Genomic DNA, 11,402 nt, shown 5'->3' with positions numbered 1-11,402 from the left:
CCTTTAAAAAAAAAAAGAAATTTTAAAGAGAGCTTTAAAAAGACTTTAACATATGTTACTATTTCTTTTTATTTATTAGTTTATTTTTATTTAAATTCAGCTTAATTAACGTATAGTGTATTATTAGTTTCAGAGATAGAATTCAGTGATTCATCAGTTGCATATAACACCCAGGGCCCATTCCATCAAGTTACTATTTTCATATTTTCTTTCAACGCTCTTCTTGCAACACTAGATCCAGATTACCTAGGTTTGAATCCTGTCTTCAAACTTTACTAGCTATAGGGTCTTAGACCTCTTAGTGTCTTAGCTCTTTTACAGATAAGGGGGAATGACAGTATCTACTCTGCAAGATTCTTGGCAAGGTAAATTTCATTCATAGACACAAAATGGTAAAAACAGCCCTAGAAAATGGTAAGAACTTAGAAAGTTTGGCTATTAATTCTATCATCATCACCTACCACATTTCAAAGCCAGAGGACAATGCTTGACCCATGATTTACTTAGTTGTTTGTGAGTGTGCTTGAAATGAACAGATACCTCTAATTCCTTCTAATGGGAAGACGTAACTACTACTTACAATTTTAGATAGCATATTACTATTGGCAAAGTGCTTTAATAGTCTTGAAATAATACAGTCTTCAGAATGCTGAGGAGGAGAGTGAAATAAAGACTTTTAGAAATAGCATTCCAAGCAGGAGGAAGGGACCCAGTTAGTTGAATATTGAAACCATCCAAGTGAGAGAGTTAGAGGATCCATAGGCTGCAACATTTAATGGATGAAGGCGGTGATGGGAAAAAAAATGAGTACATGATGGAAGTTTCAAAAAGTTGTTTTGTGCTGAATCATTCTGGGAGATTGTTCCCTGAAGATACTTTTGCAAAATACACACTCCATTCATAAGTTTGGCAAATCCTAAGTCGTCTCACCAGGACATTCTTTTCCTTCTTTTCTCATCAAAAGATCAGAATTTTCTGGTCTAATCTCAGATGTGGGAAGCCCTCTATGCCCTCATTACTCACTCAGTGTGGCTGATAGACTTTTAGACCTAATGCCCACCTCCTCCAATAAGCCTGCCCTGATTGGTCCAGAAGCATAATCTTTCCTAGCCCCGGGGTTTGAAGGGGAGCAGAATGATGACATCTTCAGAATACTACTTTAACAGCCCTCAAGAGAATAGAATATCTCTATTTGGACTCTCAGACCTCAAGAGCTAAGAAAGGCCTTCTTTGCTGCTTAAACTCTGGAGGTCATATGAAATCTTTGAAAATCTAATGAAAGCTGTGGATTTTCTCCCCAGAAAAATGCACATTTACACATCCATATAATTATGACACATAATTTTAGGGACCCCCCATATATGCCTAGGGGTACCTATGAAGAACCCACAGTGTCTAGCCCAGTGCTTGCTGAGCTAATACTCTGAAAAGTGACTGAATAAGTGCCTTTGAAAGCATGGCTCACTGAGAATTTCTTCACCCCACATCCAATGAACTGGTCTAGGGGTTGTTGATCCATATATGTGAACGAGGTAAAATAAACCAAAGATCCTGTTACGGACTAAATTGTGTCTCCCCAAAACTGATATGTTGAAGCCCTAACCCACAGGGCCCGTAAAGAGGTGATTAGGGGTAAATAAGGTCATAGGGTGAGGCCCTTATCCAGTAGGACTGGTGTCCCTATCAGAAGAGGAAGGGACATGAGGAGTACGCTGTCACAGAGAAGAAGCTGTGTGAGGACACAGCGAGCAGGTGGCTGCCGGCAAGCCAAGTAAGAGGACTCAGACCAAACCTGCCGAGACCCTGATGCTGGGCTTCCAGCCTCCAGAACAAGGCAGAAATTAATTCCTGTTGTTTCAGCTCCTCAGTCTGTGGTGCTTTGTAATGGTAGCTTTGGTGGACTAATTAATATAGGTCCTGTCTCCAGAGAACCATATTCGGAAAGTGAAGGAGAAGCTGACTGAAGAGAGACAGTGGGTTCTGGGGATCCACAAGAAAAGCGACCACTTTGAGCTTTGAGTCCAAACCCCTGCTCCAACCCCCAGAAGTGAGATTTTCTGAAGACCACATGGCCCCTTGGAGATTTGGCTTCATCATTTATAAAACACAAATATTTTCCTGAAAGAAAGTGTTCTGAGACTTAAATGAGAGAATGTCAGGAGCCCAGGGGACAGTTCTGCATAGTGTCATCACTGACAGCAAGCGATGAAAGTGATTTTTACCATGTTCAGTCACTGCCAAGAGCACCAAATGTGCACAAATCTCTGTATGCCCCTCATTGCAGAATATAGCCCTGTCCACCCTGAAAGAGGGTGGCAACTTCCATGATCTTCCTTGGGAAGACGGTCAGGAGGGATGTCTCCTGTGCTTGTGAGATATATGTTGACACCATGATTTGTGAAAGAAGGAAAGAAAGGGAAGGAAGAAAGAAAAAAGAAAGAGAAAGAAAGGAAGGAAAGGAAAGAAAAGAAAAAAGAAAGGGGGAAAAAGTTCAAAATTCTAGCTATACATTGGAATTACCTGGGGAGCTTTGAAAAGAAACAGATTTCCAGGCTCTGGATTGGAATCTCAGAGGCAAGCCCAGGTATTTATACTTGTAAGAATTTCCAAATGACTCTAATGTGCTAAGACTAGGGTCCACTGCCACAGCCCAAATTTTATGGGAAAACTGAGGTGGGGGGGATGGAGGGATGAAGGGCACAGAGGCAAGTCTCACGTCCAGGTCTCCTGATTCCCAGTCTTGGACTTGTTAAGACATAGCAGTATGGTCAAATGGCCACCTGTGGCCATCTACATGAGAATCACCTAGGTCACTGTTAAAAATGTGTATTTGTAGATTCCATCCCATGTTTACTAAATCTGAATCAAAATGAACAAACTCTCCAGATGATACTAAAGTTTTGAAAACCATTTCATGACATCATGCCACTGCCACTCTGTTTGAAAGACCCATCACTCTTTGTAGATAGAATCTAATATTCTTTGCAGATACAAAAGGCAACATGCAGGAGGGAGATCCCTGGTGTAGGAATTTCCGTCTATTTCTGGCCACGGCTATTACTAGCTCCATAAACCAGCCACATGATCCGGGAGGCTCACAGCAATGGATGAGAAATATATATTTGAAAAATTAGAATCTGGATAGCAGTCATTAAGAACGTTTAGGGATGTTTGCCATTGCTTTTTGCAGCATAAGCCTCACTGTTGCGGTTTCCTTAAACATGAAATGGCAATTAAACATGGGCCTCTCAGAAATGTTGAATATCAGATGTGATTTTGTACATTAAGTGCCTGACACAGTGTCTGTCATATAGCAAATGCTCAATAAGATTTGAGAGATAAAATCCAAGTGGTTGCTACCATGATATTCCCCCCATTGTGGGGAGCTGCTAGCCTGGTTGGGGTGGAAGTAGGGAAGCATTCACTTCCCACAAGCTAGTATGATGAAGTCGTAGCTACTCCAGAATTTCTGAATAGGAGCTACAATTCAATTAGTGATGGAGTTAGGAAGCATTGGTACTGGGGCCATGTTCCTGTACCAAACACATTATTATTATATAGGCCCTCCCTACGCAAAGAGTGGTCCACATGCCAGCAATCTCAGCATTACCAGGGAACTTGCTAGGAATGCAGAATCTCAGGTCTCACTCTGGATCTGTTGAATCAGAATCTGCATTTTAAAGAAATAAGCAATGGAGTGGTATGCACATGAAAATTTAAACAGGAGTGGCTTGGAAGGACACTGACGGAAATGAAGGATCAAGGGATACCCCTCTCAAGTCACTCTGGACACCAACTCTATGTTAGGAGCAGTATCCCAAACAGCGGTGGAGAAGTGCTTGAGATCGTCATACTTAAGATGGGAAGAGAAGGATTAAGAGGGGAGAAGAGACAGAACAATTACCCTAAAGTGTTGTTTCCAAAAATAAGTAAATAGGCCCAAGGACACTTTTTAAAAAATAAAATTTTACAGAAAAGCAAAATGTAAATCAAATATAATCAGGGCTGTTTTTGCCTAAAATAGTGGAGTATTACAGAACTGCCTTCTCCCACCTCCACCTGTATCAACTTAAAGTCACCTCCACAAAACCCAGCTTTGAAAACCACTGGCCTAGATGCCCTTGCTTTTATGGGTCAATTGGGGTATGGTGTGTGAGGCTGGAGAAAGTGGCCTGAACTTATGGCCTTGTCCTTAGCTAAACCAAGTGAGCAAATCAGTCACAAGTCAGGTGTTTTGTGTGACTGCACCTAGATTAGAAGTTAATAAAGCAAGGTTCATGCCATGTGACTTCCAGGCCAGCACTGGGTTCCGGCAGATCCGTGGGTAGCTGCAGCACTCAGCTAAGGAATTAAGGCATTCATGAACAACTGAGACAGACTACTTCTGCCCAAGCAGCATATCACCTCGGTACCTAATGAGGTCCTTCTCGGGACCTGTTACACAGACCTAATAATACACGGGGAAGCAGATGGATCCAGGAAGGAAATGAAACTCACAGTTGCTGGTGCAATCATTTAGATTGAGAGAGTTGGGCTTAGAACCAAATTATCGTTGCCGATTCCTCAAACACATTTTGAGAAGTCTGTGAGAGGAGCACGTTCATTGCAAGGCATCATCATTTTTGTAAACACAGGTGGAAATAAAGGGATTTCCAAGGGTGAAGGTCTCATTTTCCACTCAGCTTCTTATTAAATGGAAATTCAGAGACTGGAGTTGAGGTCAAACGCCAAGGTCCAGTGGAGGAAGAGACACATGCAAATGTCTGGAAATTCAAATGTTTGGTCCCAGGGGTCTCTGTAACTTGCAAAGGGCTGTTTGGACTGTCAGTATATTAAAATCACACATGCACAAGGAGATAAATACATCTAATGGGGAAATGATAATTTTTAATAGATAATATTAATGCTAATTATAATTATAACCAAGTTTGATTGAATGGTAATAGCTGATCTGCTATAATTATTTGTAACATGTGGTTACTTACATTTATTAAGTTCCTACTATCTGCCAAGCAATTTACATGTGTTATTTCACCTTTATTCACTGCTGATTCTCCAGCAGCTAGAACATTTCCTAGTGGATAATAGGGGCTTGATATAGCTATATGAAATAAATGCATAAATACATGAAAATCCCCTCACTAGCTCCAAAGTTATTATTATTTTCATTGTATAGAGAAAGTAACAGAGACTTAGAGAAACAAAGTGTCTTTCTCAAGATCAAACAGATACCATGTGTCAGAATCAGCATGGGCATAGGCTTCTTTCCCAGCTGCTGCAGGAACATATATACATGTATGGATTGTCATGACAACTAGGATTTTGAACACTTACTTTGTGCCAGATACTACACTAGCAATTTGACACATTTTATTTCCTTTCATCCTTCTCCAAACTCCTGATTAGGTAGGTACCTATACCCCCTTTTACAGAGAAAGGAAAGGGAAATTTACAAGAATAAATAATTGCCAAAGTCCTTGTATACACATGTGCTAGGGGCAGATGAGGCTGACTCCAAGGCCAAGATATTCATCACTGTGCTACTCACCACATCCTCTGATAATATATACACAAAACTCAACACAAAACAAGCCATGAATTACAATGCCAGGATGTGACTGTCTATCCTGCTCTGAAATGCTGACAAATGAATGCAAGCCTTAGAAGAATATATTCAAATGTTTGCAGGGAGTTAGTGAAAAGAAAGGCTATCTACAAATTTTTTATGGATTAGAATGTTCCGGGTTGGTTTTCTTTGATCTGGCCACTAACTATGATTATGCGGTCCTTAGTAAACAACTTATGGAATTTATTAAATATATACTATTCCCCCCGACTTTGAGCCTTTGAAGAGCAAGAACTCTGTTATTTCATTTTTTCTCCCTGATCCTTAGCACATAGAGGTTCTTAATAAAGTTTGGAATTAAATTAATAAGCAAAGCAAATGATGAGTTGATCTGTACATTATTCCTTCCAGTTCTAGCATTATTACTGTATATGATTCTAATAAACTTGAGGATTAAAATACTTCTATGGTAAACCATCCCATTTTTGTTCTCTCTATAAATAGCCCTAAAGAAAATATAAGAGGTACCGCACAGTTCCTTGCCCAGATCAAGAAGTTAATAAACTGAGAGACCGAGCCCAATTTTCCTAAGCCTAGATACCAAAAGTGTTAGATGCGGTGCCATTAAAACTAGATTATATCCTAAATCCAGTGCAAGTATGATAAATGAGTGGCAGCTTAGCCTCACATTTGACTGGCACCAGCCATTGCCAAGAACACAAGGAGCTGGTTCTCCTATGCCACCTCACTGGGTAAAGGAAAAAATGTCACTTTCTGGTAGTAGTAGCTGAGTGGTATTCTTACCTGTACCCTCATAAACATCAAACAAAATATGATAAGGTCTCTTAGGATAATACCAATTTCTCACTTTCATATAGCACTTAACAACCTGCCAACCACTTTTGCTTTATTATTCCACTTAATCCTCAGCAAGCTGAGGAGATATGCAAGCAGGAGCGGGGGAATGGGTTCAAAGAAATAGTTATCTGATTTTCTCAAGTGTATGAAGTAACAGAAAAATACCACAATATGTGTCTTATAATTCCTTCAATGGAACCCTCTGGCCCTTCCCAAGCACAAAGCAGATTTCAGATGCCTCTTAATGTTCTGGGAGGCAGCCGGGTCTAGTGAAGCCAGCACTCCTTAGACATCAGAGAGAAAAGTTTAGGTCCATCTCTGCCCATTACCATCAGTATGAATTTTTTTTTTAAGATTTTATTTATTTATTTGAGAGAGAAAGAATGACAGATAGAGAGCATGAGAGGGAGGAGGATCAGAGGGAGAAGCAGACTCCCTGCTGAGCAGGGAGCCTGACGCGGGACTTGATCCTGGGACTCCAGGATCATGACCTGAGCTGAAGGCAGTCGCTTAACCAACTGAGCCACCCAGGTGCCCCCATCAGTATGAATTTAAGTAAATAATTTAGAAGCATCAATTCCCTCAACCATAATATAGGATGGTACTCTCTTCTTCCCAAGGTCAGTTTGATGGCTAAATATGGTGGAGCATGAAATGTACCAGCACATATTAAGTATATTATATGTCAGTTCTTCTTCACCTTCCTCCTAAAGAATGTAATCACTGCAGAGTAGTCTTTCCAATGAGAGAGAGACAAAGAAAGAGAGAGAAAGCTCCTGAAATACTGTAGAAATAGTGAACTGACGCCAATGGTGGACAGGACCAAAATGGAAAGTCCCTGCTGGTTTGCCTAGGAGATTACCAGAACTGGGTCTTTTTACAGAGGGGAAGCAGATACAATGCACTTTCAATTACGGCTGATGAATCAGTATGGTCGTAGACAATCAACTTCAACGGAGACACAAAAGGGTGGATGGATGTTTCACTTCAAAGTAACCCATTAAAGTTCACTAAATTCCATGTGGTGAACCTTAGTTCCATTGGTGACCCTTGTCCCTCCAAGGACTCACACATTAACTCTTACGTACACCTAGATGCTGATGTGAAAGCAGATTAAATCTTGGGGAAAATTCCAAATGATATTAAGAAAAGGCATAGATAACATGGTCTTTCTCAGACACATATCATGGCTTGTGGCTCTCCCAGCAGCCCTCTGAGGTAGGCATTACTACCCCCTTCAACTTAGAGATAAAACTGAAAGGCGCTTGGCTGGAAACCATGAAGTTAGTAAGTGATAGAGCTAGGTCCTAGACCTGACCCTTAGACACACTCCCCAGGCTTCTGTTATTCCTATACCATGTTGAGTTTGCTGTCCCCCAGAGTTAGGAGATGAGCTACAACTCCAGAAATGGAGCTTTTTAATATATCATTATTTTTGTATGGATCATAGTTTGTTGAGGGAAGATCATCCTTAGGTAAGGTCCAAATGAGAAGTGTGATGACCCAGGATCTAACCCTAAGTCGTGTAGTCTATGCCCTTACCCCTAGACACGGCATATCACACTAGACTGTGAAGGTTCCTCTATCATCCCCAAACTCAAGGCCTTCACAAAAATATCTATCACAGCTCTTTCTCTTGGCTTCACGATGGTGTCTGCCAACCTAGAAAGAAAGAACCATAGAACTGTGAAAAATACTGAAATCAAAAACTCAGTATCCTAACCCATTGGCCATATCCACATAGTATGTGTCATTCTAGCACATTCTAACAGATAAGAAACATTAGCATTTTGTTTCTTCATTTATACATTTTATTTTAAATGCAGTATGCTGCAGTGTAATCCCTAATGAATCCAGTGAGCAACTCCTATCAAGCCATAACTAAGTATAGTTTTCATAAGGTTTAGACAAATTCTATTAAATTCTATTAAAAGTCTGTGACTAAGATATACCCAGAGGTACAAACAATTCTTAAAAACCTTTTTTAGCCACTGCATTAAGTTCAAACAAATGATATGTGCACAGGGTTACATGTGGTTGAAAGTCTAAGATTCATTTTAAAAAGATAAATGCTCAGACACATAAAATTCAAATAAGCAGTAATTACCTTCTCATCATCTGTCAGTATCAACATATATAAAATAAGAGGGTTTTTTTTTTCACAATAACTGGAAGTTGATGCATTCAAGGGATACTGAGTAAAAGCCAGCCCAGTTGAAGTCTAAACAGGAAAGCTGGCTGGCTGGGGAACTTTGGGTTTGCTCAACCTGGCCCCCATGGGTAGCACATGGGGGCCTCTGAAGTAACCGTAGGATCTGAAGCAATGCATCCAATTTAATCCAACCAAACCATGAGACTCTCATTTAGACCCCAACTTCCTTGATACATAATTCTATGAAGTGTGGTTTCTAGGTTTCCCAACACGCAGGAGATTCAAAGGAGAAGATCAGAAGCTGAGTAAGAGGTGATTTCCAGATAATAAGCAAGGAGACAGAAAAAAAAATCATAAAATTCAGGCAACAAGAATTTAAGAAGAAACATAAATGAAGCTATTTGGTAAAAGGGCAAAAATGCTTATGTGCCTCAACAGGATGTCCCCGTGAGAGTCATGAGACAGTGGATGGAATCATTGAGCATAGTGCGAGATACGGTATAAATACTCAATATACAGAAGGTGCTAAAAGATACTGAAAGAGAAGGTATGGCATTGCTGTGGTTAGGGTACGGTGTCAGAGCAGATGCTCATAATGCTGGTTTCAATTGCAGAAAGATAAAATGCGATTTGTCAATCTCTTCTGAAGCCTTCAGAAAGTTTGTAACCTTCTATTTAGAAAGATTTCCATAAAATTATTAAAAAGGAAAGTGTGTTCTCTTAAAAAGAATCAATGGATTGCCTCATTTTCTGGGAATGCCAGATCCACAAGAAGGGTGCTGTACGTGTCCACCATTGTAATCTTCTTTTCGTACTTTTACACTTGATTAGAGGTGATATGTGTCATTTCCCAAATTACCTATTTTCCCTTCCAGTAGGTCAGCCAAGCTTTTATTCATTTGTGCCTGGTTCTTATCTGCTCTCCATATCCACTTCATGTATGTCTAATGTGTAGATTCATTAATGTCTTTATTTACCACTTACCTCATTCCACCAAAGATTCAAGGTGGCTTGTGGGAAAAACATACACACTGATAGTAAGAAATAAACACATAAAAATGAGGATCAGGGAATATATTTCAGTGGAAATACCTGGTAGGCTGCATCCAAAAATAGAGATCTGCCATGGTGGGCATGTTTGGTAAGCATGTGGCCCAAGTGTAACCTAAGTGCTGGGAAGCACCATAGGGTGGTACGGGGGGGTGGGAGGAGGGGAGACATTGAGCAGTGTATATGCACCTCCTAAGGGAAGATGAGGACCGTTGAGTCAGCTGACCCAAGAACAAAATCTAATCATCAGAGGGAATAATGACTTTAGTTACAGTACTATGGTTGTTTTTCAAATCTGTTGCTGAGCCAGTCAACTGGAAGTAAACAATACAGCTTCTAATTTAGCAAATTCTTTTAAGCATGGCAGAATTGTCAATACTGCTGTGGGACCTCTCTAACAGAATGTAACATCAAGTCAGGAGGGGAATCAAATACACCCTTCAAATCACCTCAGTCTGCTGAGAATCTTTCCCTCTGCAGTGGCTCAGGTGTCCAGGGATGGTAACACTTGACAGGTCAGTGGCAACCACCCAGAGGGAACTTTAGAATAGCAGGAGAAATGATGGTGCACAGAAATACTCTCCCAGGAAAGCCATTCTGCATGGAAAAGAGAGGGCATATGAGGGGCTGGTGAAGCAATGGCAGCCACCAGTAAATGTTGCTGATTCAGTGCCAGGGCCAGTCCTGTGGGACTGCTGCATCTTCTAAGCATCCTGCAATACAAAATTCTTAGCCTTGCCCTTCCTGCTGTCTACTCTGGGGGTTCAAGCTTTGCCCACCGATTTATCTCTTGCCCGCCAAGGATTATGCTATAACCGTTTCATTGGTTCTCTAGATTTTTATGATGTAGAAAATAGAGGGGGAATAAAACCACAGGGAAGCAGAAAGGAAGGACAAGAGGTGCATGAAGGTAGCCAGAAGGGAAATTTTCTCTTGAAGCACAAAGCAAGGCTGCACAGAGATGGGATTGAGAAGGTTTCTGGTTTGGTTTGGTTTGGTTCGGTTCGTTTTTAGGGAATGGTGCCAGGAAAATGATGGGATGTGAGGGTGTGGCTAGAAGGAAAAGAGGGCTTTAATGACTGTGGCTATGGTCTCTGCATGGCATTGCTATCATGAGGCTTGATTGCAAGTAAAGAAGATGAATGTACACTGAAAATGTGTTTGGGGGACTGGACCATATTGCCCACTATGATGCTCTAAGACTGGCCCGTGCAGGTCATGGTTTTGTACTTGTTATCCCTGCAATGACTTTTTGGCTTTCTGTGTGGATTTCTGCTGTCCAGCAGAACAGCAGTTCCTAACAGAGCCAGAGAAGCTGCAGAAAATGTGTCCATGAGCATATGTGAGAAGTTTCCAGGGACTCAACACACACACACACACACACACACACACACTCACACTCACACAAAACACTTAATAGGGAAAGGGAGAAGAGGAGGTTTTATAGGAGGGGAAATATTTGCAGATTCTGTGTGAGCAGTTGGTGGCAGGAGCTATTGCAACCTGAATTACTGCTGTTAATGAATTCATAGGCAGGTAAAGTGGGAAAATGTGCCTTCTATGTAAGTTATAATAAAAGGATATCCCCACGTGCATATTAAAGATCATTCATAATCACCTAAAAGAAAAATAGAAATTACTTTAGTAAGGCACAAGAAGCCTACCATGATCTGGCGGTCACGTCAGCCTCATTTTTCATCTGAATTCTAGAGCTGTGGTTCTCAGCTGGGGGAGATCTTTGCCCCCCAGGGACATTGGACAATGTGTGGCAACACT

This window comes from Halichoerus grypus, chromosome 14, assembly GCF_964656455.1.
Source record: "Halichoerus grypus chromosome 14, mHalGry1.hap1.1, whole genome shotgun sequence".
Taxonomy (NCBI): Eukaryota; Metazoa; Chordata; class Mammalia; order Carnivora; family Phocidae; genus Halichoerus; species Halichoerus grypus.
Note: the sequence above shows the minus strand (reverse complement) of the source record.